This window comes from Hermetia illucens, chromosome 4 (genome assembly GCF_905115235.1).
Source record: "Hermetia illucens chromosome 4, iHerIll2.2.curated.20191125, whole genome shotgun sequence".
Taxonomy (NCBI): domain Eukaryota; kingdom Metazoa; phylum Arthropoda; class Insecta; order Diptera; family Stratiomyidae; genus Hermetia; species Hermetia illucens.
This window is the reverse complement of record NC_051852.1, coordinates 144706486-144732941: the sequence shown is the minus strand read 5'-3', so window position 1 is coordinate 144732941 and position 26456 is coordinate 144706486. Positions and strand designations below refer to the sequence as shown.

The 26456-nt window shown below is 42.0% G+C and overlaps 1 protein-coding gene across 20 annotated transcripts in view; it reads right to left on the bottom strand.

Moving 5' to 3' along the window:
• LOC119653550 (homeobox protein 5) overlaps nt 1-26456 on the bottom strand; it is a 1045448-nt gene that overhangs the window by 397008 nt on the left and 621984 nt on the right. The gene's annotated exons all lie outside the window — the stretch shown is intronic.

The window sequence follows — 26456 nt, the reverse complement described above, 5'->3', positions numbered from 1 at the left end:
AACGCACCACGACCGTCATCACTCGCAGTAATCAATAGAACCTTCAACCCCTTCCGCCCATCGATCCGCCCCTACGATTCCATAATCAGTCAGATCTTATAATGGCCGACGATGTAGTGCTCGAGAAAAGTGCATTTTTCACGCTGCTGTCATTTCAGAGTACAAAGGCAAATTGCTATAGATTTAAGGAAAATAAGTACTCTCCAGAGTCTCACCATCTTGTTTTACTTAAGCTCGCGATGTCCTGTATATATCGTTGCAACTTCCAAACGAGCTAAAGACAGCGAGCATTCTGAGGATCCTCGCTCCCAATTTTTCAATTTCCATCACTTTTAATCGCCTCTTACGACTAGAAGTGAAGTCTTTGAGTGCATTCTTGAGCCCCGACTCGCAGGACTGAATTTCAGAGTTTTATCCGGCCGTCTCTAAAATGAATGCACCACTTCCTGATTAGTCACAACATCACTATTGCTCTAACCTGCAAATCCTTCAAAACAGTTCCTGAAATCAGTGATGGTGATAGTGGTAATAATCATCCATGAAATACACCTTCCTGATAAGGCTGGTCCGCCAATCCTTTTTTTAATGAAAAACTTCAAGGAGTCAAATACACAAACTTTCCCCCTTCAACTTTTCAATTTAGACCTGATCAACGACAAGAGCAAGGACTCCAAAAGACGTAGAGTTTTGTAACAAACGACTTCGACGCAAAATCAATTTTGGCAAGTGGGCCATCATCAACGGAAAGGGGTTGTCTTCTGAATGCGCACAACAAAAGGAGTGGTGCTTCGAAAGGCACTAAATGAAGTTGCTTATCTTCGGTTGTGTCGGTACTGCATCTGCTCGCAGGGGACCAGAGCGAAGACCACCAAAATTCAAGACACACGGTCTTGGCGATCCGACTGTCTTTCACTAGTGGAAAATTGTTTTGCTATACAAACTACACAGACTGACCAAACCACCCGTGAAAACTGATGAGAATTGGGCTGCCATCAAAAGTGTCTTCACCTCTGGTGTGTGTGAATTTGTCACCCATGTTTCAAAAAGATTTTACAAAACTTGGTCGACTGCGGAAACGTGAGGAAGGAACAATGGCGGTAAGGAGCGCCCCGTACAGGCGACGCTTAGGAGCTCTGTTACCGGAGTAAACTTGAGAAGTAGAGCATAGGGAACGACGTGATAAAAGAAAAGTATTCCACTTTGGTGTTTATCAGGGAGTAGAAGTTACTGCAAATAGAAATGATTTTGCTATCGGGTACCACAGCGTGTTATTAGCCTTTCGATGGTCGTGTCGGAGATGTCAACGAAAGGCTTCTCATTGAGGATGATGAGCAGCTGAAGAAGCAGGAGCACCGCCATCACTCATATAAAATCTGGTGAAAATGTACCACTTGTCGATGATATGGCAAGTTACTGTATCAAGCAGTATTCCTCCAAGCCTCTGTAGTCTATATCGACTCGCTAAATTTTCCTTCCTATTGAGTGAAAGAAGATGATCATCAAGATTCCGAAGAATGAAACTCTTCCTGAGCGCGACAATTGAATGGGTATTTACATCATTCCAGTTGTTGCGAAGATACGAACTAGAATAATCTTGGAAAGCATCAAGGAATACCCCGAAAACTTCAACGACAGAAAACAGGTTGATTTCCGCTTGCCACCCTTCGGTACCGACCATATTGCCTCCCATCGGATCATTGTGGAGCAAGATGCGAGGTGTAGGTCCCCACTTTACATGGTCTTCACCGATTTTAAGAAATCTTTCGAGAGCGTCATCAAGGAATGTTCAACGCACGAGGAAATGAAGGATAAATTGATAGTTATTATCTAAGCAACATACCCATAGCGGTGCAAAATATCTGCATTGATAGGAAATTTCAAAGGAATTTGAATTCAATGATGAACTTGAAAATGTTGCATTCTGTCGCCTAATATCCTTTCTTTATACAAGTGGCGTCCTCCATACTGTCTTTCCAGGAGGACGTGCATCTTCCCTCACATACTTCGACTACGCTTACGGCAAGTGCATACTCCCTCACCGAGTTATGGACTTTGGCAAATGAATTTGGATTTTGAAAAAAAGACAAGTAGAGTTTGACTGAAAATAAATACGAACAAAACCAAGGTTGTCAAACTGATGGGTAGACGTTAAATCCTTGACTAATTTGTCTACCTTACTACCTTCTACTGACAGCTTCTGCTGACGGTGGTACCGAGCTCGATATTCCTCGACACATTAATCTTCGCTGTTTTTACAACGAACTAGTGTAAGCCTCTTCCCCAAACAGCATAATCAATTCCATGCCCCGCGATATTCAGCGAAAATTATTTAGAGTAAAAACTCTCTTCGATTTTCATCTCTTGTCAGTAAAAACCATAACCTGGTCAAAGACATGCGTTGAAACCATTCGCTACTCATCCAGAAAAGAGTTGGTGCTCTGATAAAGGAGGAGGGGAGGGGAGGAGGAGATAGAAACATTTGTATATGAGTTCGTTCTTAATATTGGCATTTGCCATTTAATTCATATTCAACCCCAATATTCACAATTTCTATTTTAATCTATGTTCTTTCGAAACACCCCAGCAGCGTTTTTGTCTGGGTGGTTTAATGCTCCGGTACCTACCAATCCTGTTCATGACGTTGACCTTTGGTCGATGATAACAAATTGGTTAACAAGGCCAGTGATAATCTGTATGTAATTATTCGCCGATTGTCCCCTTAAATATGGGCTTCAATATTCACAGAAAGTCATCGTTGATAGTCAGCTTCAGCTCTGGAACATCCACTGACCACTAGCACAAATCATGAACGAATTTAGAAAAGGACCATCACAGATAATAAAAGCGGTTATTTTTCGATGATCCTTCGAAATGTAAAGAATGAAAATTTTCTTTAGAATCCTGAGTCCACTATTCACTGGTGAACGAGATCAATTGAGGAAGAACGTTTTCCCACCGTTTCTGGTCTACGGATCTATCATCGGCATACTCTGCCTTGAACCATTTCGAATAAAAAACTTTGTTACGATGTAGACCAGATGCAGGCCTACAGGTATCTGTACTGAGCCCACTATTGTGGAATAAAAATTCTCAATAATGTATTTAATTTTTCGGTACTAAAGGAGGGGGGGACATGGAAGGTCTCATGTTAGATGCTAGCGATCACACCACTAATGAAATTGCTGTCGATTTCAACGGGTGGGTATTCGAATGTCGATTATGAATGTAACGTACATGTTAGTGCCTCCTCGTCGTGAAAGATATTTTAAAGAGAGGCACTACTCCCATAGTGATCACTAAACCTTCTTTCACATTGGTCGTTATTTGACTGGCTTGACTTTTCAAGAAGATGCATTCTTAGTGGGCTTGGAAGACCTGGGGTAGTAGACGTTGTTTGCTCTCCAGTAGGACACCAAACTCATCTCAGCAAGAAGAAAGAGAGACGATAAGGTCATCTAGGTCTCGGAGGTTTAATTCGGATACGGATTAATTTGGAGACCACAATCTGAACCCCACCGTGACTAGCACCATACGGCGAGTTGTGCAGCGAAATTCCGCGCTTAAGCCCACGAGGATCTTTGTCCGCGATACGGTCGCAACTTTATACTTCTTCAAGGGCATTAATCGCGAATAATCGAACCCAAAGCACACCCCCCAAGAATACGCCTGGAGCATATGTTCTCAGAAGGCCATTCCGATTTCCAAGATATTAGATAATGTCTGGTTAGGTTTCGTGACAAGAGTCAATTCACATGAGTCACTTGCTGACTCGAGCATGTCGGGCGTAGCGCAACTAAGGTGCCGGACCAGAAGACTGTCAAAACAGAACAGGGACGACCGAGAACCAAAAACGGGAGAACCTCGTCTGGGTCTCGGAAATGGCTTTAAGCGTTCCTATCGAGGGCTTTTCAGGAAAATACATTTCTGGTGGGTTTAGAAACAGATAATGACAAAATGGGACGATTTGAGAAGTTTGGGTAGTTTGCTCTACGCTTTATCCACACGTGTGTTGCGACCATGCCTAGACTTTGTTTGCTCTCCAATAGGAAATTACTAGTAGAAAGATGAGACGTGAGGGTCCTGCCTGGCTCCGGACAAGGAGACTTTATTAAAAGGCAAGAAGCAAGGCAAGAAGCAAGGCAAAGGTGCAAGAACTACGCCATCCGATAGAAAGGGACGTGAATATAATGCACTGCAATGACCTTTGACAAATGCTGTACCGTAGTGATCCTGGACGAAAATAATCTATTTAATTCGGCAAATAAAAGTTAGATTTGGAGCCTTCAAAAAATTGAATGACATAGCTAATTGACAACCGCCTTTCGGAGAAATTCCAAAGCCGAAGTGGATAAAGATCCGAAGGGTTTTTCAAGATTCCCTATTGGAACTTCTTTTGAGGAGCGTAATTGCTTGACCCTTAGGTTCTGGTGGATGAAAAAATAGTCGGATTTACAGATACATTGTGGGTTATTATAGCCGCGAAGCAAACCAATGAAAAGGCTAGACACTAGGAAAGAACTGTGCAGTAGGTAGCAGCAATGGACAATGCATTGATTCCGTGAGTTGGGCAAGTGAATCGAGTGAAAGCATGATGAAGCTGTGTAGAAAAGGAAGTCCCTTCTATTTTCATAACCTTTATAAAAATATATGGCATAGACCACCGTCTCAATATTGAAATTTTGAATGGGGATGACGACCTGCCTAGCAAGCTACACTAACTTTGTTGTTGAAACGTAACTTGTTAAGAAAATGAGAATTTGTGGGAATGTTTATGAGTTAAGGGATCTTTTTTATATGACAGTAATCCCTGGACACTCAGCAAAGGAAGATTGAGATGTGAATAATTTTTGGAACGGGAAACCCTTAATGGATTAAAGGGAGGGGAGTTCCCTATACAGTAGAATCCCGATAAGTCGGACGGTTAGGGGACTGTCAATTACGTACGAAATATCAGAATTACCAATTATCGGGAGTGCAAAACAAAGAAAATTAACTCTGGTGACCGGCAATTTTGCATAAATTAGCCGGAAATATTAATACTCGAACGAACTATCGGGATTCTAATATATACGCGAACGAGGGGCGTAAAATACCTTTTTCCACAGAGTATAATATTGTGAAATGTAAAATGAAACGGCATAAAGCGAGAGAGTGTAAAACAATAAAGTGCACACTTAAGTCAAGGAATGTGACATTAAAGTGAGTAATCTTAAATACCAGATACAGAGGTTTTCTAAAAGTGCCCCTACATTCATAAAAATAGCTCCACTAATGTGTGATATAGTGTCGCCAAGATAGGTGGCTCACCGAGACTTGAGAAGTATTGATGATCAAGGCTGCTTACTATCCTTCGCGGGGAGTCCTGGCAGAGGCTGCAACATATTTTAGCAAACCTACAACGATGGCACGTAGGTTTATTTGACACCCATTTAGGGATCAATGACAATTAGGTATATATTCTAAAAATCTGAAGCGCATAATATTCCAGGGGGGTGGGTGATAATTATGATAAGATACATATGTTTAGTATTCTACCCTTCAACGTAAATAGAAAGGAATTTTCTTTCTGTGTTTAATATCCTTTGAATCTGGAAAGGCTTATGATCAAATAAATATTACGGGAATGAGTTCCCTTATTTCCCTAGGAAATCCATCGCAGAAAAACTTTTCTTAGATTAACTCTCGAAGCAAACGAAAAACATATCCAATTTACAATGGCTCTCTATTTTTCCTAGGTCGAATGAGCGGTGGTATGACCTGACAAGTCGATATCCGAACCTTGCTTCCCCAGGTTATCCAAATAGAACTAAGGCATTTCCATGAATTTCTGGTGAAGAAAATTAAAAACGGGATATGAATGAAAGTGGCCCGTTTCTCTAGACAATTCAAATAATGTACAATGATTTTCATCAAGAAAAATATATACTTTCAATAGTTCAACATTTTACAGATTTTAATTTTGTTGTCTAGGACATTAAAAAATAAATCTAGAGAAATTCTTTATCGTCCTCTAAAATGAGGGAACCACAGTATCGGGATTTAGGCCCTTTCTAGGCCTGCTGTACTAGTCTCGATCCTCTTTTGAAAACCATAATGAGGAGATTCGAACCCGAGGCTCGAAGCCGAGATTGAAAAGCCCCAACCATCTCGGAAATCGTCCCGTCCTCCACTATCCCTATTAAGAGTTCTTTCGAAATCAATGAAGTGGACATTAACAGAAGTTTACGATTTAGATTACCCCTCGACTGAACGACTAAAGAAGACCGTGAGTTAAAGGACCCTTTGATTGCGATCGGCAAGGCAATATCTGTCAACGAGGATCTAGTAAATATGATCTGTGTTAGGATCAAATGAAAGAAATTTAAGATTTGATGAGGGGCTCAGAAAATGCATGTGATTGTTCAGACTAGTTCACATGTCCTCGTAAAATGTACCTTAAAAATCATATTTGTTAAAACATCCAGGCCCATGGGTGAATAGCCCTTCAATTATTATATAGAGTATACATCAAGGTAGTTCTAGTTAGGCCCATATAGGTAAGAAACGGCAACAATGATGCTTAGGGAGGCAACAAATACCCCTAGAAAAAATACACAAAAGCAAACGCGACTGTAATGATAACCGTCTATTCATCTGGTTACGCTTCATATTAGAGGGTGCACACAGACTGAAAGAGCAACGCAACACCCAATTCATTTCTAAGTGATCTGTTAATATCCCCTGAAAATATAGATTTCAGCAACTCTATTTTTTCGGATGATAAATGGACTCCATTTGGAGAAAGCAAATTATACAAACTTATTTCAATGCACTTAGAGAGACTTATGCCCTATATATCCTCATCTTAATTCTGAAATTGCACTGGAAATCGATGACCAGTTCTGTCCAGATTCTACCAAGTTCAAACAGTTGAGTAGCCCATCCTAAAACGATCAAAGGAACAGAGAATTTCCATTAAATTGTCCTTCGTTCATCTTATAATCTACTTCTAACCTAACTTGTTCGTTTTCCTATTGCAAACAGGTGCATCTGCTAATAATTGTCCCTTCCTTTTATCGAAAGCACATACACTAAACATGCTTACCATTTAGTAAGCTATTAGAGGAAATCTACTCATGCTAGTAAATAATTCAGAAACGATACGTTGCTGTACTTAAACCAACAAGGACACGCTTAGTCAGATTCCATGTTTGTATCTTTCCTTCCCGACCTGAGACTCCATACGTACATGCGAAACCAATAGATATCATCAATCTATCTTTAAAGTACACATCACTTGAGTGAGTTTAGAGCTAATGACATTAAATTTCCTCCTTCTCACTCACTTTTGATCTAAAATCATCAACTCCTAGTTGAGCTCTAAATGCTAAATGAGACGAAACTTTGTCAACATTCGAGTATTTGTACAGAAGTCACTTTAGAATAGTGTTCCTTTCTGTTTTCTAGCTTTATCTTAAGTTTATCCTGTGATGGTTTTGGGATAGTATTGGATATGTGGAAGGAGTTTGAAGTGAACAGTGCTTGAAGTAAGAAAGTCTAGTTGACGACGGAGTGAAAGATACAAGTGATATTGAAATTCTTGTAAAAATAATCTCCAAGGAACCCAATAATCTCCAAGTTCCTTAAATCCTCATTTAATCTGTTACCAGTTTCCTTATGCCTGGACCGAAAATGAAAGACTGAATAGAGCTTGAAGCTCTCCCAAAAAATGAATTCTTGGAAGAAAGGAGAGCTCGATGGAACAAAACCATGAATGGGTTACTTCGATCAGGTTTCGCGTAACAGACATTAAGGATAAGTCCCAGTAGGCCTCGACGAACTTGTCTACTAGAACTCATTCCATGGGTGCGAAAATTTACCAGGGCTAGGTTGTTGGTAGTAAGGACTTTGCAATATCAATAAACAGGAATCATGCAGTATCTGAGCCATCAATTGACCGTAGTTGGGCCATTTTGTATCTATTAGGAAACAGACGGGTAGTACCAAATCACATCAATGATTAATTCATGCAATAATCGAAACCCAATAGTGAGTGCTTCCCCCCGTAGTAATAAGGAAAATTTCAGTACTTTCTTTCACACAACACTATAGATTACATCAAATATTAAAATGCACAGCAAGCATCGTCCGCCATGTCTCAAGTGCAGATGTGTACATCAGTCACAAGATTCAGACGATTCAGATTTTCTTAAAACAGAACAATATCTGGAGGGAGAAAGCTTAAGTCCTTACTCTATTGTTGCCAGTGAAAATTCAATAGAAACTTGTATCCTAACTGTCCTGACCGGTCTTCTTTACTCCGAACAACATGGATGTTCTAAATGTCTTTACATTCCGTTACTTACATACGTATGGCTGCTCATATGCCGAAGATATATAGATATGTAGGTTTGGCAATATGTGGCAGACATAACGTCGAAGACAAAGGCAATTTATGACTATTTTAGCCATGTATTGTTTTGAAACGTTGGGAATAGATGGCAGACTAGGAAGATGGAGGCGGAGAGGGTACCAAACACGTGTCGAAAGGACGCTCAGATCAATAACCGACAAGTTAAAATGTAGTACAGCATCCAGCCATATTTTATCCGAACTCAATAAATCCATTGCACAGCCAGCTGTCTGTAATGTTCATTCCAAGACAACAATTCATTGGAATGCATAAATTTCCATATCTGTAGTTAATGATCAATGCTATTGTTAGTCTATTTACTACGCTATATATCCTCGTACATAAGGCATTCTCGCAGGAACTGAAAACATGGAATGAACTTTGGAATTCAGGAATTAATCAGTTTAACAATTAGAATGTAACGCGATATAATACGCCAGAAACGTTAATGAGTTGCTTCACACGTAGGTGCTAGAAACGATATGATCTGTGAAGATTCAAGTGGGACCAAATGTAATTAAGGATTTAAATACTGAAACTGGTCGAAAGCTGTTGAGTGCTCTCAAAATTTAATTTATTAAAAATTATATGAGCAGAGCGTAAAAAAGGGAGAGGCATATGAAGTGGCGTTATGCAGGCATACAGGGAATTAAAATTATGAAGGATGTACACATATCACTAGTGGGATATCCTCTGAAAAACTTTTTGTACCTTTGGGACAGTCAATTTGTCTGTTGTGACAAAAAGCCAATCCTTTCGCTCGTCTTTATGTTTGTCCCACTTTTGCGGATTTATCCCTCACGCGGTGGTATATAAATTGATAGCGAGACTGATGGGACTGGGTGATGCCTCCTCAACACCCACTTCCCCACCGATTGGAAAAGTGAAAAAGTGAAAAGAACCTTAACCCACTTAATCCTAATAGCTGCAGGCCTATCTCTATTCTATCTTTCTCCACCAAAATTTTCGAGCGGATCATCAAATCCCTCATAGACGAGCACTGTGTTTCCAACAACATTCTTCCCGAGTTCCAATATTCGGTTAAGCACACACTTCTTGTCCTCAAGACTGATATCCTTCTAGGTATGAATCGGAGGACACCCACGATAGTCGGTCTCCTTGACCTAAGGAAAGCTTTCGACTTCGTACGGCAATATGGACTCGCCTTCAAACTTTCCGAAATCCTCAATTTTCATCCGCACTTCCGTAAGCTATTTCTTAGCTTTCTAGATGGGCGTAAATCATTAGTCAACATTCACCAGCACCTTTCCTCGTCCCATCCTTGCCTGCCGGCATTCCTCAGGATTCAGTCCTTTCTGCAACCGTTTTCTCCCTGTACATCGCTGACATCCCCAAACCAATTCCACACCCGTATCCTATCCGAATCCTTCAATACCCGGATGACCTAATCCTTTATACCGCCACCAAAAACATCTCCCACGGTGAAGCCCGGTTGGATTCTTATTTAGACGAGCTTTACCATTATTTGACCCATTGGAAACTTTCCCTAAATCCTGACAAATGCGAGACCATCATCTTCCATGGAAACATGAGAATGACGCCGAAAATGTAGAGTGACATCAGATCTTTGTCACTCAAAATTCACGACGATTCCACCCCTACTGTAAAAGAAGTCACATACCTCGGAGTGACAATGAATTCCCACCTCTCCCACCTCCCTCATATAACGAAGGCACTAGAGCGTGCGACTAGTGGTCCTGGTATCCTATCCTTAAATACAATATCCCTACTTCGAGAAGGATTAAGCTGTTTTGTTATAAGCAGCTTATCCGACCACTCCTCATTTTCGGGTTCATATTCTGGTCCGATTGCCCCCCATCCCAAATGAAACCACTCCGCCTTAAAGAGCGCAGAATCTTTCGCTGCTTCAAATACATTCTCTATTACCTGATCCTCTACGAGTCCTGGCAAACCGTCCGGTAAAAAGTCGAAGGTGATACTCTCTGGGGAGTTATCATTGGAGGAGGTGGAAGCCACGATCCCTCCAGAGAAAATGGAAGAGAGTTCGAGCCTCGTTGAGAGGAATTAGGAACTTGAGCCGGAGAAGACCGTCATGGCCTAACAATTGGAGTGCAAGCAATCATCGTTTAACTGCAGCAGTAGGTGGCAGCTCTCAAATCAAGAGCGACAATGAGGAAGTAGCTAAGCAGCGACAACGACAAGATTACTCGGAATATCAAGATCAACAGCGTCAGCTAGATTAGCAGCATCAACAAGAAGCCAGTGAAATGTGCCTGGAACTCATTATCCAGTAAGAGAAAGGTGACATCTTCAATTTTGTACGGCAGAGGAAGAAGAACGACTCTAGGCCTAACGTTAGCGCGAGTAGTGTAAGTGCCCCTCGGGCTAATTAACAAGCTCAATCCTGCTCCCAAGCAACCGCTCCCAGGAAAATAAAGGTCCTCCCAATAACTGGGTACAAAATTAACGTATCGGAATTTTTGACAACTCTCAAAGAGAAAAGGTTGAAAGCAACCCTGAACAACACGAGGGCTGACAGGACTCTCATATTCGCCCAGAGTATGCGGAAAAATTCGCTCGCATAAAAGAGAAAGGGCTACACGCCACAACCAGTACTCCTCCGGCCGTGAGCACTAAGTCCTTAGTTACCCGCGATCCCCACAGGGAGACATAATGCGGGAGCTCAACGAGGAGCATCCGCACTTGAAACTGAGAAGCGTGGCCAATTTAGTTATGCGTGCGAACAAGCTTCTGCACAGCCAGAACCCGGAACTTCGATGCTGTTGCAATCGAAACTGTTCGTGGCAACCTTCGAGCACTCCCAAGAGCTGAATGAAGTACTCAAGGCAAAGTACATACTTCACGAAAAGATTTCGATTGAGAAAGTGAATCCTATTCAAAAAGTGGAGTGCTACAATTGCCAAAGCTTCGGGCACTTCGCCCTCAACTGTTCGATTATGCACTAGTGCGTGAAGTGCACGAAATCGCATGTGCGGGGGGAATCCCCAATACCCGTGGTAGCGACACTACACTATTGCAATTGCGACCAGATTGGACATCCAAGCAACTACCGCATATTCCCGACGTACAGAGCAATGGTTGCCAGAGAAGCTGGCAGAGCAAAAAAAAGAATGTCGAAACAGTGAGAACCATGCAAACGGTGACACCGATGTCGCAAAGCTTGTCTCAACCAGGTGTATCGTGCGGCCAAACAGCTACGAATACTCTTCCTAGAACTGCAGCACCTCAAGCTCCCCAAGGCAACAAACTAGCCTTCAAAAATTTGGTCGAAAGTCTTGCTTCCGCCCAGAACAACGAGCAGCGACAATTTTTTGCAATACAACTCATGTTGTGCAAAGGGAAAGAGTGAGTGAACGATCGACACGTTGCAGATAATGACATGTGTCCGACATAGAGGAGGAAGTTGAGTCATAGGGATAAATGAGGTCAATACCAATCAACCTCAACCATTGCGAGACAGCTCAAGACTTACTCTCGCAAACCATTCGAGAGTCGAATACGGCGATATAAGCATGCACCCGACAAGCCATTCAAAAAATAATGGTATTCCGACTATGCAAGGGCAAAAGTCAAAAGCGTTCATATCTACACCTGTTACGCACCTCCTAGTGTAACATTAGCGCAATATGAGAAGATGCTAGACGGCTCGATGTTTGACGCTAGACTCGGTCGGCGATTTCAATGCACGGGACTGAACTGGGGAACTCGATTGACGAACACCAGTGGTCAAATCCTGTTTGAAACCTTTGCGGAACTGAACATCGTACTTGCTAAAGTTAGATGCATGCCCACGTTCCGGTACAGGGGCTAGGCTCGACCGTCGATCTGACTTATCTGACAGAAACGAAAGAGGCGGCAGCCGAATGCGCAACAGAAGTGGAAGAACCAGGATAGCTGGCTGCTCCACAGGAGCTTTTAAGAAAGAGACATTCCTGGCGACTTTAAAAGAAGGTCACGACCCGAAGGACGCTGGAAAAAGTAAGTCAGCAATGTCAGTGGATGACTAAGGCATCCGACGGAGATCCCACGACAGTAGGAAACCAAACTACTGGTGGAGCCAAAAATCTCGCTGTTGAGATCCTTGTGTCTGTGAGAGAAGAGGCTTTGCCAAAGGAGAAGAGGGAAACCAGTATATCGGCTGTTTGCTGCTATCTTCGAAGTAGCCTTAAGAATACTGCGATCTTCGAACTAGTCTTAAAAAGGCAATACGAAAAATCAAGCGGAATTGCGAGAAGCAGCTGTACCTTAAGGAAAATACGAACCCGTGGGGCAAAAACCACTCCAAATGACGTGCCCACGAATATTGTTCAGAATAAGCGCAATTCTTTTCCCACAACAGGAAGAGAGCGGACCTCAACCGATGGTTCAACAGGACATCTTCCCAATCCCCGGAGTGACTGAGGAAGAGCTACGGGAGATTTGTGGACGAATTGGGAATAATAAGGCTCCGGGATTGGACCGGACTCCGAACATAGCCTTCAGGTTGGCTGCTAAAATCAAGACCAAGTGGCTCATAAGCACATTTGAAGCGCGCATGGTCGAAGGAGTGTTTCCCGCCCAGTGGAAGAGGCAGAGGTTGGTTCTGCTGCCGATGCCCCAAAAACCAACTGGGGTACCCTCTTCATATCGTGCTATTTACCTTTTACATACTATGGGGAAGATGTTGGAGAGGGTAATATACAACAGACTGTTTCAAAATCATTAGACACCTGGATCCATGTCAAATTGACCTTGAAGGGTACCTGGACTATGCATGAGAAAAGACAGCAAAGACTGGTTCATTTGTAGCAAGGATAATGCGTAATATTTGCAGGACAGAATCTAGGGGCTGAAGTAAGATCTATCCTGCTATATACGGCTCCTGCCTGTCCGGGAGCACTGAACAACACGATGAACCAGAAAATGTTGAGTTCGGCATTCCAGCCACTGCGCTGAGGGTGTGTAGCGAGTATAGGACAGTATTGGGGGAGGCAGTGTGTGTTATCGCGGGAATGATTTCTTTGGATATTCTGGCGAAGGAAGCACACCAGGGAAAGAGGGTGAATCCAACCGATGTAACTGCGGACTTCTGAAAAGCCACTAGGAAGCAACTATACAGGAAATGGCAGCAACGATGGGATAATTTCAAAAAAGTCCGCTGGATACATTCGCTGATACCGTGTATTGAGAAATGGGCCGAGCAAAAACACGGAGAATTGAATTACCATCTAATACAGTTTCTTACGATAGACAGTGAATAGAGGAAGTACTTCCATTGCTTCAGATTGAATGAGTCCTCAGACTGTCCCGAAGCTTGTTATGTTATCGGACCCCATAATCTCTTGGAGATGTTGAGGTCGAAGCCAATTTGGAGCGTAGCGAATACAGTATTAGCTGCGATACACAAAAAGCTTCAGGAACTGCATCGAGCCCGGAAGGTGCGTTGGATGCGTTACCTAATCGTGCTGGTGTTAGCCAGAGCCTTCTTCGCGAAATAATAATTGACGGTGGTCCCACGAGAATAGGGGGTTGTTTTAGTGGCTGAGAATCCCATATACGATTTTTCAAAATTTCCATCTCGATCCATAAAAAAAACATTAGACTTCTCAGAAACAGCCGGACTAGGGACCTGATATGGACTTTCAGCATTAATTTTACTTAAAACTACTTTGCTGCACCGCATGTTGGCGGCATAAATATCAAAATTTCCAGGCACTAATCCCAACCAACAAGTGTCAGAAATCAAAACTTCTATTACGCAAGTTACCAAATTCCTCAACATTCAGTTCATCCTTTTTTCCTCTGAGTGATTTAACATGCAAAATTAATTCTACAATTAAATAAACACATACCCAAATGAATTTTTAATTTCCCCCCAAGAAAATCCCATCAAAATTTTGGAAGTCTCCTAAACAAAAATTAATACCATTTAATTACATAAATCAAATTTATCTACATCCCTGTCCTGGTAAGAAAACAAAGGCACACAAACTCCCAAAAGAATTGTCGAAAATCAGCATTTCAAACTTTTTGACAAGATTTTCACCTTCATGGAAAATTAATTAAGTTCGGGCGTTAAAATGATTTCGTCCTTACTCACTCAAGTTGCAGACGTAGGCAAGGGTAGTATAGAAGATCCTCCACCACTGACAGGGTAAAAATGCCTGTAAATGTACAGTACAATGTGCCCACCCTCGACTGTTTATTTCAAATCCGTATAGCGGATAGATTCAAGCAAATAACTGTAAAATTCAATTATAATATCTTTTGTGTTATGTTTATGTTTTCTTGTCGTCGTTTTTTTTTTGGTCCTGGGCCTTTTCATGATTGTCAGCGAATGTTTCATTGCCATTAGAGGAAGTAAAACCAAATTTTTCGGAACAAAAACCAAAGACGCCAGGAAACTCTAAAGCTCAAACTTTTTCCGTCTGAAGGAAATCTGACGGAAAAAAAGCCATAGAAAGATGGAAAAGTTTTTCCGCGTGCCGTCTTGCTAAAGAGATATTGTTTCAGTGGCAGGTTGCTCCCTTCTTTGCTTTTACCTTTTTTCCTTCCCCAGCAGTCACATCCCCACAATAGCAAGGACGGGCGAAAACCAGGTGAGTGGGAAAAGGCTTTCTTGAATTTTTGTGTGAAGACATTCCTTCCTCTGTTCTTCGTTTGTATTTTAACGATGTAATGCTTCCACCCCTACTTTATTTTGTATTCTTACTCGCATAACGGGTTTTAATTAAGTAATTGAATTTCCCTCGCACAATTTTAATATTACCCGGTTATTGTCACTTTTTCCACGTAGCTAAGTGCCATTTTCCTTCATCATTGTGCACGAATAATACTATATGCTTTCATCTGGTGAGTTGTATGAGTCCTTTGGGTACGGTAGCTTGCATCCAAGTAAAAGGAGCGAATGGCTGCAAAGCGAAAGCGGAATGGCACAATTGTTGGCATTTCTTTTCCTGCCGTTTTCACGGTGTGCCATGCGAAAAATAAATACTCACGCTCCATAAAAAGTTGTTATATTCCATCTTTAACATTTCGGTATGGCAGGATATGTGGAGAAAGGACCTGTTATCAAGGCACCAACAGTTGTTGTTTGAGTGGAAAAAGTTCGAGAGTTCCGGGAAACGCGTTCTGGCGTCGGCGGCTTCATAATACCCGACAAGCATTTGGTTTACTGCAGGGAAGAAAAACTACTTGGCTCCGTGCTTCCTTTTTAGCTTTTTAGTGGTGGTTGATACCGACGTGCGTTCGCTTCCTATACAATACTGGTGGACCGTAATGCAATCATTCGCGCTACGCTATTTCTGATAACAGTGGAGCTCGCCAACTTATTCACCTTTATCGTTCCTGCAGGAATGCGATATGATTTCTTCCATTACCTTTTTTGGATTATGCACGATATAAAAATCCAAGTTCGGTTAAATTCTTAGGAATGTCACGGCACAAAAAGGTAGAACTTAGAAAGGAAATAAAACAAGTCGGGAATCCGGAAGCTCGGCGCGTCAAGTATGAACGGGTTTGTTTGTTCCTTCTGTAAGTATATTTGAGTCAAAACTAAGATCGGCTTCGAAAAGTAATCGAGACCTTTCATTTGATACCCAACAGACCATATTTCGGGGAAAAAAATTGTACACCCCCGTTTTGCATGTATGGGGACCTCTTCTCATTCTCAACGTATAAGGATATCATTCACTGCATGTCTGGGCGTTCACAGCTCCCACCTTCTCACCAAATTTCGTGTCAATCGGTATAGCCATTTCTGAGAAAAGTGCGTGTGACAGACAGACAGACAGACCTGTAAGGAGTTGTCAGATCTTCCATCAGGCGCGACCCCAGGTGGCGGATAGGGGCATACCTATTGATGCGTAAGTACATGTTCATGAACTTTTCTTTTCTGACTGCGCATGGGTTAGTGTTTGGTCATCTCTAGTGCGTGGACCAAAATGGCTATGGGAAGGACACCCAGAAAATAAAACCAACATGGACGAATTCAGGAGTAAAGTTACGGTGCAGAGGCTCGGAACCCCAGTACCGGCGGCTTTTGGGAGTGAGCAAGCGGGCTCCCGGCCGTCAATATCCCTCGACTGCAATGCCTCGGTGGTGGACTACTTGGCCACCGTTGCATCTAATACTACAAGTGTTTTAGATTTGGAGAAGGAGGCGTTCAAACGAAACACAACTTTGTCAAGAACACCAATTGCAAAGGCAAAGAAAGGACTAAAAGGAGATAGCTGGCAAAAAAAGGCGATTTCGACACCCATCGGATTGGATCAAGAGATACTCCAGCAGCACCTAATAGATCCATTCAGGAGAAGCTCATTAATTTTATCCTCCAATACCAAAACCGGCAAAAGAGAAAGCTCATGGGAGCTCGGCAATTGAAAAAAGTGAATGAGTCAGTAAAAGGAGTAATCTGGCCAGGACTCACCGACAACAGAGCGCTGACCTAGAAGAACTAGCTTTTATGCTGCTTGAGACTAAAATAGTTGAGCTGTCCGAATTCATCAAGGACAAGCACAACGTGCACCAGGCCATTAAGAACATGGTGAGAGCCATCAGGATGCCTTACAATAGGTCATACGAAGAAATAAGAAAGCCTCAGGAAAAGCCGGACATCCCAGCCTCAACAGTGTCACAGGCGAGAGCATGCACTAGCGGCATCGATCGGTTCGATCGATGTCTAAAGTGTGGAGAAAAAGGACATACTGCCAAGGAGTGCAATAGAGACCCCAAATGCATTTTGCGCGAAGAAAAAGAGGGAAGGGATAATCGGCATATTACCGGAAGTGGTAAATGCCCAGAATTTAGGAAGGCGTTAACTTCAGCGAAAAAATGTGGTTAATACAAATAAACCTCAGTCATGCAGGGCCTCGTCTAGACACAATGGGGAAAATGTTGGAGCGGGTTATTTATAATAGATTACTTCCAGTCGTCGAGAGCCAAGGGGGCCTTTCAGATAGGCAGTATGGGTTCCGTAAAGCCAGATCGACCCTGGATGTGAGGAATGCATTCAACTCGGCCAATTGGAACCTTATACGTAAGTTCCTGGCGGCAATTGGTGTTCCCACCTACCTTGCCGCTATTATCGATAGTTACTTGCAAGAGCGGACACTCTGATATATTACCGATGATGGAGCCAAGGAGTACATTGTCTCCGCGGGTGCCCCACAGGGTTCTGTACTGGGCCCACTACTGTGGAACATCATGTGTAACCTTCCGGCTCCGTAGGAGGCCACGGTGGTGGGTTAGGGCGATGATATAGCACTGGTTGTGGTCGCAAAGCATCTCGAGGATGCTGAGTTGTACTCAAGCGAAGCAATCAGTGTTGTTAAGGCTTGGTTAGATAGTGCTGGACTGACACTCGTGGAGGAAAAGACGGAAGCGATCCTCATCATTAAGCGCCGCATTAGAATCGGGAATCATATTATCACTTCCAAGCCGCCCATCAAATACTTGGGGATGATGATATACGGAGGACTTAATTTTAAGCAGCACATATACCATACTTGTAAAAGTGCACCCACCACGAGTATGGCTCTCGCAAGGATGATGCCAAACCTAGAAGGACCACGGCATACTTGCAGGTTGCTAATAGCCAGGGTGGTGAATTCTATCATGCTGTATGCAGTCCCAGCTTGGGGAAAAGCGCTGCAAGCTTCAGGCAATACACATAAACTGAGTACGGTTTACAGAAGAACAGCCCCAAGGGTGTGTTTTTCCTTCAGGACCGTCTCAGACGATGCGGCGTTCGTCATCTCGGGAATGATGCCGATTGACATCCTGGCAACCCAAATGATTAACATTTATAACACCAGGTCCCTCTCGCCCTTATCGCAGATGAAAAAAGCCGAAAGGGAGAGATGCATAAGCAGATGGCAACAGCGATGAGACCAATCAGAAGTCGAGGGTTAGTGGGTAAAATTCCACACTCCAGGCCAGAGTCTTCTGAAGATTTCCACCTCCTTACAACAAAAAAAGAAAAAAAAAAGATAGACGGACAGACAGACATTGAACCGATTTTAATAAGGTTTTGTTGCAAACCAAAAAAAAAGAAATATGATTTCAGCCCCACTGCTTGTGGACCTTACTAAAAACTAAAAAAATCTAGAATTGCCTTTTTGAACTCCTTAAGGTCCTGGTCGAACTGCCTCTCCAAATATTTCTTAACATTTCAAGTTTGGTGGACCCATTCCAATCCCATCTGAAACCAGCAACTGTTGAATTCATTGACTTTAGCCTCCATTAAATTTAAAGTATTTCCTCTTCTTCCGTTTTTTATCGCCATCATTTAAAGCTGAAGTGTAACAACTATCCTGTTCGAAACCTTGTGTGATTGTACACATAATTCTCTCGCGTTTTCATTTTCATGTTGTTAAACGCTTACATTGGAATTTAATGCTACATAAATCATCATGACTCCTACAGGCTGCTGTTCCATTCTCTTCATCGTTATCCTTGCTACCATACGTACACCTCCTGTTTAGCTTGCTTCCTCACACTATACATTTTGTCGCTTCTATTCCTCCGTTGTTTGGCACTCCATGTATGTGTAGCACTTTATAACCCAGTGAACACTTGGAAATATGTGGAAACCGAGATTTCAAGTCAACCTGATACTGTTTGCTTCTGCGATACCACTCCATCCATGTGTATGGGGTCCTTATATCTCTTATGAAAACCCACCACTGTCGACGTGTGTTGATATAGTGAATTTCGTTCGAATGCAAATGTACCCCCTGAATGGTGGCGTTCGATATTCGTGGTTAATGCTGTCTATGCAGTGAATGCACAATACAGTTCCATTTTCTGTAAGGGAGTAAACAGTCTGGAGCATCGCGTCAATGCGACAAGTTCAATGGCAGTTCCGAGGATACCGAGGAGCACATTAGGATTGTCTGAAAGCCAAGCGACTTTAATTTTTGCCGAGCTCATAATATGACTATGAACCGTCAGTTCATCGTAGTTTTCGCAGGATGAGCAATCAGAAATGCAGGACCAAAATGAATGCGGTAACGTACTCTGATGAAGATCAATGAGTAAGGAATTACCTAAAATGAACATTTGTACGTGCCATAGTGAGACTTGAACAGTTTGTAATTACCGTTTCCTAAATAGGCTCACCATGTCTGCAACCCAGGGTTCAATTTTCCTTAATTGAGGAGCCGAAACTTCCCTGAACAAGTTGAATAGGCCTTAACAAATCCTGTATCCTGTGTCCTGTATCCTGGTTATATTATTGAATGAATACGACCAAACCCCATTTCAGTTTATCCTAGTTACAGCTCTCACAAAGGTAAAACCGGAGGAATTGCTAAAGGATGTAAAGTTGCTGAGAATTTCATTACCACCATTTGTTTATCTAAGGGCCCTAAGTTCGCCCTTTGAATTATATTCCAAAAAAAAATGTCAGGCGATGACAGTTTTACGGTTTCTTACCAGGGCAGAGGCAAATCGTCAGACGCTGCCTCACCTCTGCCCCGGGAGCAGCAGGACCGAAGCGGCTCGCAGATGATAAGTGCTCCTCATATAATTTAAGAAACCGTAAAGCCGTCATCGCCTGACATTTTTTTTAAAGTTTGGGTGCTAAGCACTAAACGAGAGCTTCGTGCACCAAATAAAAAGGGGTTAAATTAATGCGGACTTAGGTCCCCACAATTTCCAAAAAAATATATTCCAAGGTTGGAAGTCCTTCAAGATCCACAGATGATTATTTTTGGGGCTATGCTATAGGTGCTGGGAAATTCATTATTTCGACTATTAACAGGATAGAAAATGGGCACTTAAAGGCCATGCTTTCGTAGGAAACTTACTGATGGATGCAATGATCTGTGTAAGAACACAAGCAAACACAGGGAATGCAAGATACAATGAACGGGAGGGAGTCGGGCGGAGAGTCACGTAGGGCAGCACAATCATAAGGTGAGCCAGAAGATCAAAAGACGGGTTCGGCGCTCAGTCGACCTGTTGTTGGAATTAGGACTTTACCGCCAGTAGACATACATAATGCAGTCCGGTCCCTATCGCAGCGGAGTATAAAATACCCTTCGGAGCAACTTTAACCCAGGGCCACTGGGGGTTTAGAACAGTCGAACGATGTCAAAGGGTTGGGCAGCTGTGTGTGATTCGTTACCTGCAGACGAGGTCGCGAATATTGCGCCGTTAAAGGTGCGCGGGAACGCGGGGCCAGCCCTCCTTATTAGTAAGGAGGGCGGCGGGAGTTACTCCCGCGATCAGAATCGTAGCGTGAGATCTCACCTGCAAAGCTCTCCGTCCTGCACTTGCGCAGGGTGGTTATGTCACATTTCCTTACCAGGCGCATCAGTCCATATCTCCATATCTCTGCGGAGCAGAATGGACTGCATCAATTTCGTGAGAAGCCATCACCACAAAAAATCGCCGTTAAATGACAATCCAAGGTCCTTAATAATTGGCTTTGACTCTAAAATCGTTTCGTCACACAAGGGCGTAATTCTCCTTTTGGTAAAAAATATTACGTTTTTTTTATAGAAGCCATCTGCGTACCCGTCACATCAATATGCCGAGTCCACTTTAAACCTACCTACCTACCAGTGAATCTTTCAATAAGTGAGGAAATATAATCCCCCTAGCCAAGCAGGTGCAACTGTTCTGGCATGGTTAGTCTTAGGAGATTATCAATATGGGCTCCTGTACTATTCCTTACATGACCTCAGTCCTTATCTGCCCCTTCAGTATTTCAATCTTCGCAAAAGGTGTAGTCCAGCGTCTAGATCCCCCCTCCCCTTCTCGATATGTAGCACTTAGCGTTCCAGAAAGCAAGGGGGAAAGGACTAACCGTCGTAACCGATGACTTTACGCCTCAGCTTGGCTAACCACATCTACAACAGCATTCACTGTGGATTTCTCCGCTTTAAAAACAAACTGCCAGGACATATGGCCTCAACGAGTCGACTCTTTTTTCCCCTTCTTTTCCTTTGTTTCTTTCGAGCCGTTTCCCGGCTGTGTCAAGTGTACCGGGTGATCGGCATTCAAATGGAAGCTCTGGATCTCCTTTGCTCTTGCTGATTAGCAAGAGATTGGCCACCTTCTTATGACAAAGAAAAATACCCAGGAAGGAAAGTGAGGAAAGAGGGATACCCCAGAGCCTCAAGCCACTAGCTTATTAAAAAAATCCTGTAGATGCCATTCACTTTCGCGCCTTCGTAGTAAGGTGCTCGAACTGGTAGACTTGAATGCCAACATGCACTCTGCCAAAAGTCTTCTTGAGCATGGGATGGTGATCTTGGGATGGTCAAAGATGAAAGTTTTATAGATTCCCACAACTTTCATCACTTCGTCAGATTTAGTGGACGTCGAAACATATCGACTAACCAACAGTAGATTAAGAAGACATTCTCTGGGTGTGAGCAATAAAAGATGCTAACTTCGGCCTGGTATAAAATCATTCCTTGATGGTCTCTTACCTAGTTTTCCTTTGTAGTTATGCACCCCGAGCTTCACTTTTCAACGTGCGCTTGGGAATTATTACTCCACAAGGTTTGACTTAAAAAATGGAATGGATAGAGCTGGATTGTAAAAGATCTCGTCATTTGAGAACTCCTTCTTCACACCAAATTAAAGGGCACTCTCCATTTTTATGATCTCAGGTTGCCAAGGAAGAGAGGGAACCAAACCAAAGTTCGCAGCTCCCTAATATTTAAGGTAAAGAAAACATCGATTAAAGCTGTGATCCGTCATGATTCTTCCCTTTTGATTGTGGCAGCAGGGTCTCGCGCGGTCGAAACGCCAATTTTTTATTTTCAATTTCAGCTTCGCCTTTGTTCTGATAGGTTTGCGCGATATTCCCTGTTTGGTTTCTGATGCAGTCCCATCATTCGGTTTAATGACACGTGAAATTTCGGTAAATGACACTTGAGGAACTGAAAAGTAAGAAAGGAACCCTCCACATTGCCGACCTAAGCTAGCACAGGGGTGTGCAACTGTGTAACGACGAGGCACTTCAGACGAGCTTCGGTATTTGCAGACAAACTTTCATGGTCAATTTCGCATTCTTTTCAGGTTTTTGAGATAGTTCTCCCCTCTTAATTAAGTCCTACCACCACTGGTGGTCCTTAACCATTTCCCAATCTACCAAGCCAGTACACATGCTCTAGAGCTATCTTGAAAAGAGTGAGAGCGAGAGTAGCTCGAAATCAGCAAAGACCTGGTGCACATTGGTGGTAAATTCCGAGCATTTCTGAAGCACCTGCGCTGGCTGGAAAAGACCATCAAATCGGCTCGACCACATAGTGGTCAGTAGTAGATTTGGAAGTTGTCTTCTGGATGTACGGAACGGTTCTCAATAGTATGACATCCGGTGTAGTACCAGTACTTGTGAATGAAATAGCGAGCCTTCGGAGATACGGACTGCCCCTCCAAATAGAAGCGAAATTATCTTGGCCACCAATTTAAGTATGGTAAGTCCGTTGAAATTGGCCGTCTCGCAACGGTTCCTGATGTCTCTGAAGAGCTGTTTCTCCTACTCATCCATAAATCCTGGGAACAGGAGATTTTTTCCGGTGAGTGGAAGAAGCAGATTATCAATTCCCGTCCTGAGTGTTGAAAATTTCAGGGGTATCTGCGTACTCCCTGCCGATACAAAGATAAAACAAGCCGGGAAACTGGAAGCTAAGCGCTTCAAGTATGAAAGGTTTTGTGTATTTCTTATATAAGCATTTATACCTAGCTCGTAATTTTCATACATTTCGTTTGTCAAACTATTCACAACAAATTTGCACAAAAGTGACAACTTTGACCTATTGTAACTCTGCCAGTAATAGCACGATTTTCACCAAACTTGGTAGTATTATGCTCTATGGTATAGCCTAATTTACTGGAAACGTTCATTATTCTAGGATATTGTTTAGGGGGGGTTGGCACTCAAATTTTGGAAAATATTCTTATAATAAATATGGTAATATTATTAACTTTATAAATACGTGTTAGTATGGAGAGAATTTTGGGGCCTAGATACTATGTGCATGGACATCATATTTCTTTTCAGATATTTGGGTTGGTTAGCTTCTGAGACAGGGTCCTTGAAATAATTGACCCTTTTCGGACCCTTGCACTTCTCCCCTTTTCAACCAATGCCAAAGCTAATACCGGTTTCGGAAAGTTGATACCCCAAATGACTATACTGGGTCAAAAAAATGTCTACACCCACCTTTTGCATGTATGGGGACCCAAACTCTTCTTAAACTCAACGTGTAACTATGTTACTCATTGTATGCAGTGGGATTTACAGATCCCATCGTCCAACCAAATTTCGTATCTATAGAAATAACTCTTTCTGAGATTTAAGGTGTGACAGATAGACGGATGAACAGACAGAAAGTGAACCGATTTTAATTGGGTTTTGTTTTACACAAAACCTTAAAAACTTGGAACACAAAATCGTTTTCGAGAAGGCTTTCGACAGCGCCATCAGAGAGTATATCTGCAATGCTCTACGCAGGGAAAATCCAAAGAAACTACTAGGTATTGAAAGAACGACATCTTATGGCGTAGAATGTCACGTACTGCACCGAGGTAAAATGTCAGAGGAATTTAAGTTTCAAAGTGATGCCGAATAAGGTTGCATTCTGCTGCCGATACTATTCCTTTTTTTTATCGATGACATTCTATGATACATACTTCCCTGTTTGACGGACGTGGACGTGAATCATGACACTCATCCTCAAACACTTCTGCTACGTTAAAGAGATCTGTTTGCACCCTAACAATCATGGACTTTAGTCAAATGGATTTGGAAGATTCTCAGGCTGGCGAGTCATCGCACTCTTCGTCTCTGGATTAATGGCTCTTGATCACTTTGCCTATTGTACGATGGTGACACCAACCTTAACGTCATCCGGCATATTAAGAGCGCTAGATCAGCCTTTGCTGTTTTGTGTAAAATTTGGAACTGCCGATATCTCAACGCCAGCATTAAGTTAAGGTTGTCCTGTACGAATTTTAAGGGGCTTACATATTCGTATTATCTGTTGACGAAGACGTTTGGAGCCAAAATAGTCCGATTTAAGCCCATGTTAGGTACTAGCTTCAATGCATCAGAGTCCGTTGCAACTACTCGCTGGGATAATGGTCACTTCCTTGTGGTTGTGGACTACGATCACGCGATCGTGAAACCGCTACAAAAAGAGGGAGTGCACCAAAAAATCAAGCCTCCTCGTCGTACGTATCTAGTTTCAACTGTTGATGAGGCACAGTTTCCCACTAGATCCCACTTACGCTGCACTTTATTTCGTAAGAACTGACTTACAGAAAAAGAGTTTATTGAAATTAATACTAATTAAGAGGCAGAAAAACTAGAAAATATCTGGAAAGAACTAGACGTGCATATTGATAGGATTGATTACTTCTAGTGATATTCATGGTTTTTGACCAATATAAATAAAATTATCTGTCACCGAATCAGGAAACTTCTAAAGAGTAGAGAAAATTTCTTGATTCGGAGAGCTCTGGTCGTGCATACAATAAATGTCCCAATCAAATCAATGGTAAAAGGAAGTATGCACATGTCAAAATAAATTTAGACCCTTGGAGCAATGTCAAAAAATTGATTTACTCACTAAGTGTTGATTTTCGAACTTTAGATCGTTTTACTGAATATGGTGATAAATATGGATTTTTATACACACCTGAAAATAAAAAGTAAAATGTTACGTCTTTATATGTTGAATTTATTTCAAAATTATACCTACAAAGTAAGCTTTCATACATTATTGAACAAAAAAATCAATTTCATTTAACAACGACATACAACGCACATTTATCAATTATAAAAATATGATCAGAAATGACTAACCGCATGAAAGGCGTGGCAGTTTTTTTCGTAGATAAATAGGATTTTATCAGCTAACTCCCAAAATAACATAATTTTAGTCAACATTAGACTTTATCAAACGTACCCCATGTATGTTTGTATCTTATCGAAAAAATCTATCTCGTTGCATTGATTAGACAGCGTGTCTGCGTCAATTGCATTAGGCCCTGTAGATTCAAATGAAAACCCAAAAATAGTTACTGATATAGATTCAAGGTAAACATGGTTTTCTAGATCGATGAAGGGTAATTTTAATTTATTCTCGTTTTTGCTCCATTTGTAGTTATTCCAATTATGAATAAGCGAAGGTTTCAGATTTCATGCCAGTTAGAACGGATAAAAGTAGATTGATTTTTGAATATACAAATAACAAGTCGGGAAACCGGAAACTCGGCGCTTCAGGTATGAAAGGTTTTGTTTGCTTCTTATGTGAGTATAATTGAGGGCAGAACTATCCCATTTGTATGTAGACCGTTATGTATATGCATTTAGCATGTCAGACTACTCACTTTAATGTGATATTTAGTTGCAGTAAACTTACAGGATAAACTCAATTTTGAGCTGCTGTAACTTTGTTAGGAATAGTATGATTTTGATCAAACTTGGGGATAATATGCTTCATATTATATTTTATACTACTAAACTTTTATAATCCTAGAGTAAACTTAAGGGGGGTTTTACTCAATTTCCCCAAAAATATGGGAATATACTATTATGAACTTAATTTGAATAGATATCGATATGGAGAGTATTTTGAGGCCTGGGCACCATATAGAGGCAGCTTCATGATTTTTTTTTAGATTTTTCGGTTGGGTAGTTTCTGAGAATGGGTCCATCGAAAGAAAAATTATTTTACACACCTCTCATTCCCCGCCTTTCTAGCGAATGTCACAACTAAGACCGGCTTCGAAAAGTACTAATCAAGACCTATCATTTAATACTCAACAAGACTATATTCGGTGAAAAAAAAATGTATACCCCACTTTTGCATGGATTGGGACTCCCCTTTAATCTCAAGGTAGAAGAATATCACTCACTGCATGCGCGGGCGTTCACAGCTTCCACCTCCTCGCCAAATTTCATGTCAATCGGTATAGCCGTTTCTTAGAAAAGTGCGTGTGACAGACAAACAGACATTGGACGGATTTTAATAAAGATTTGTTTTGCTCTCGCTGAGTGCTGAATTGAATTTTTCTAGCTGACTGCATTGAGTGAAATTGGAGAGTGTGATAATTA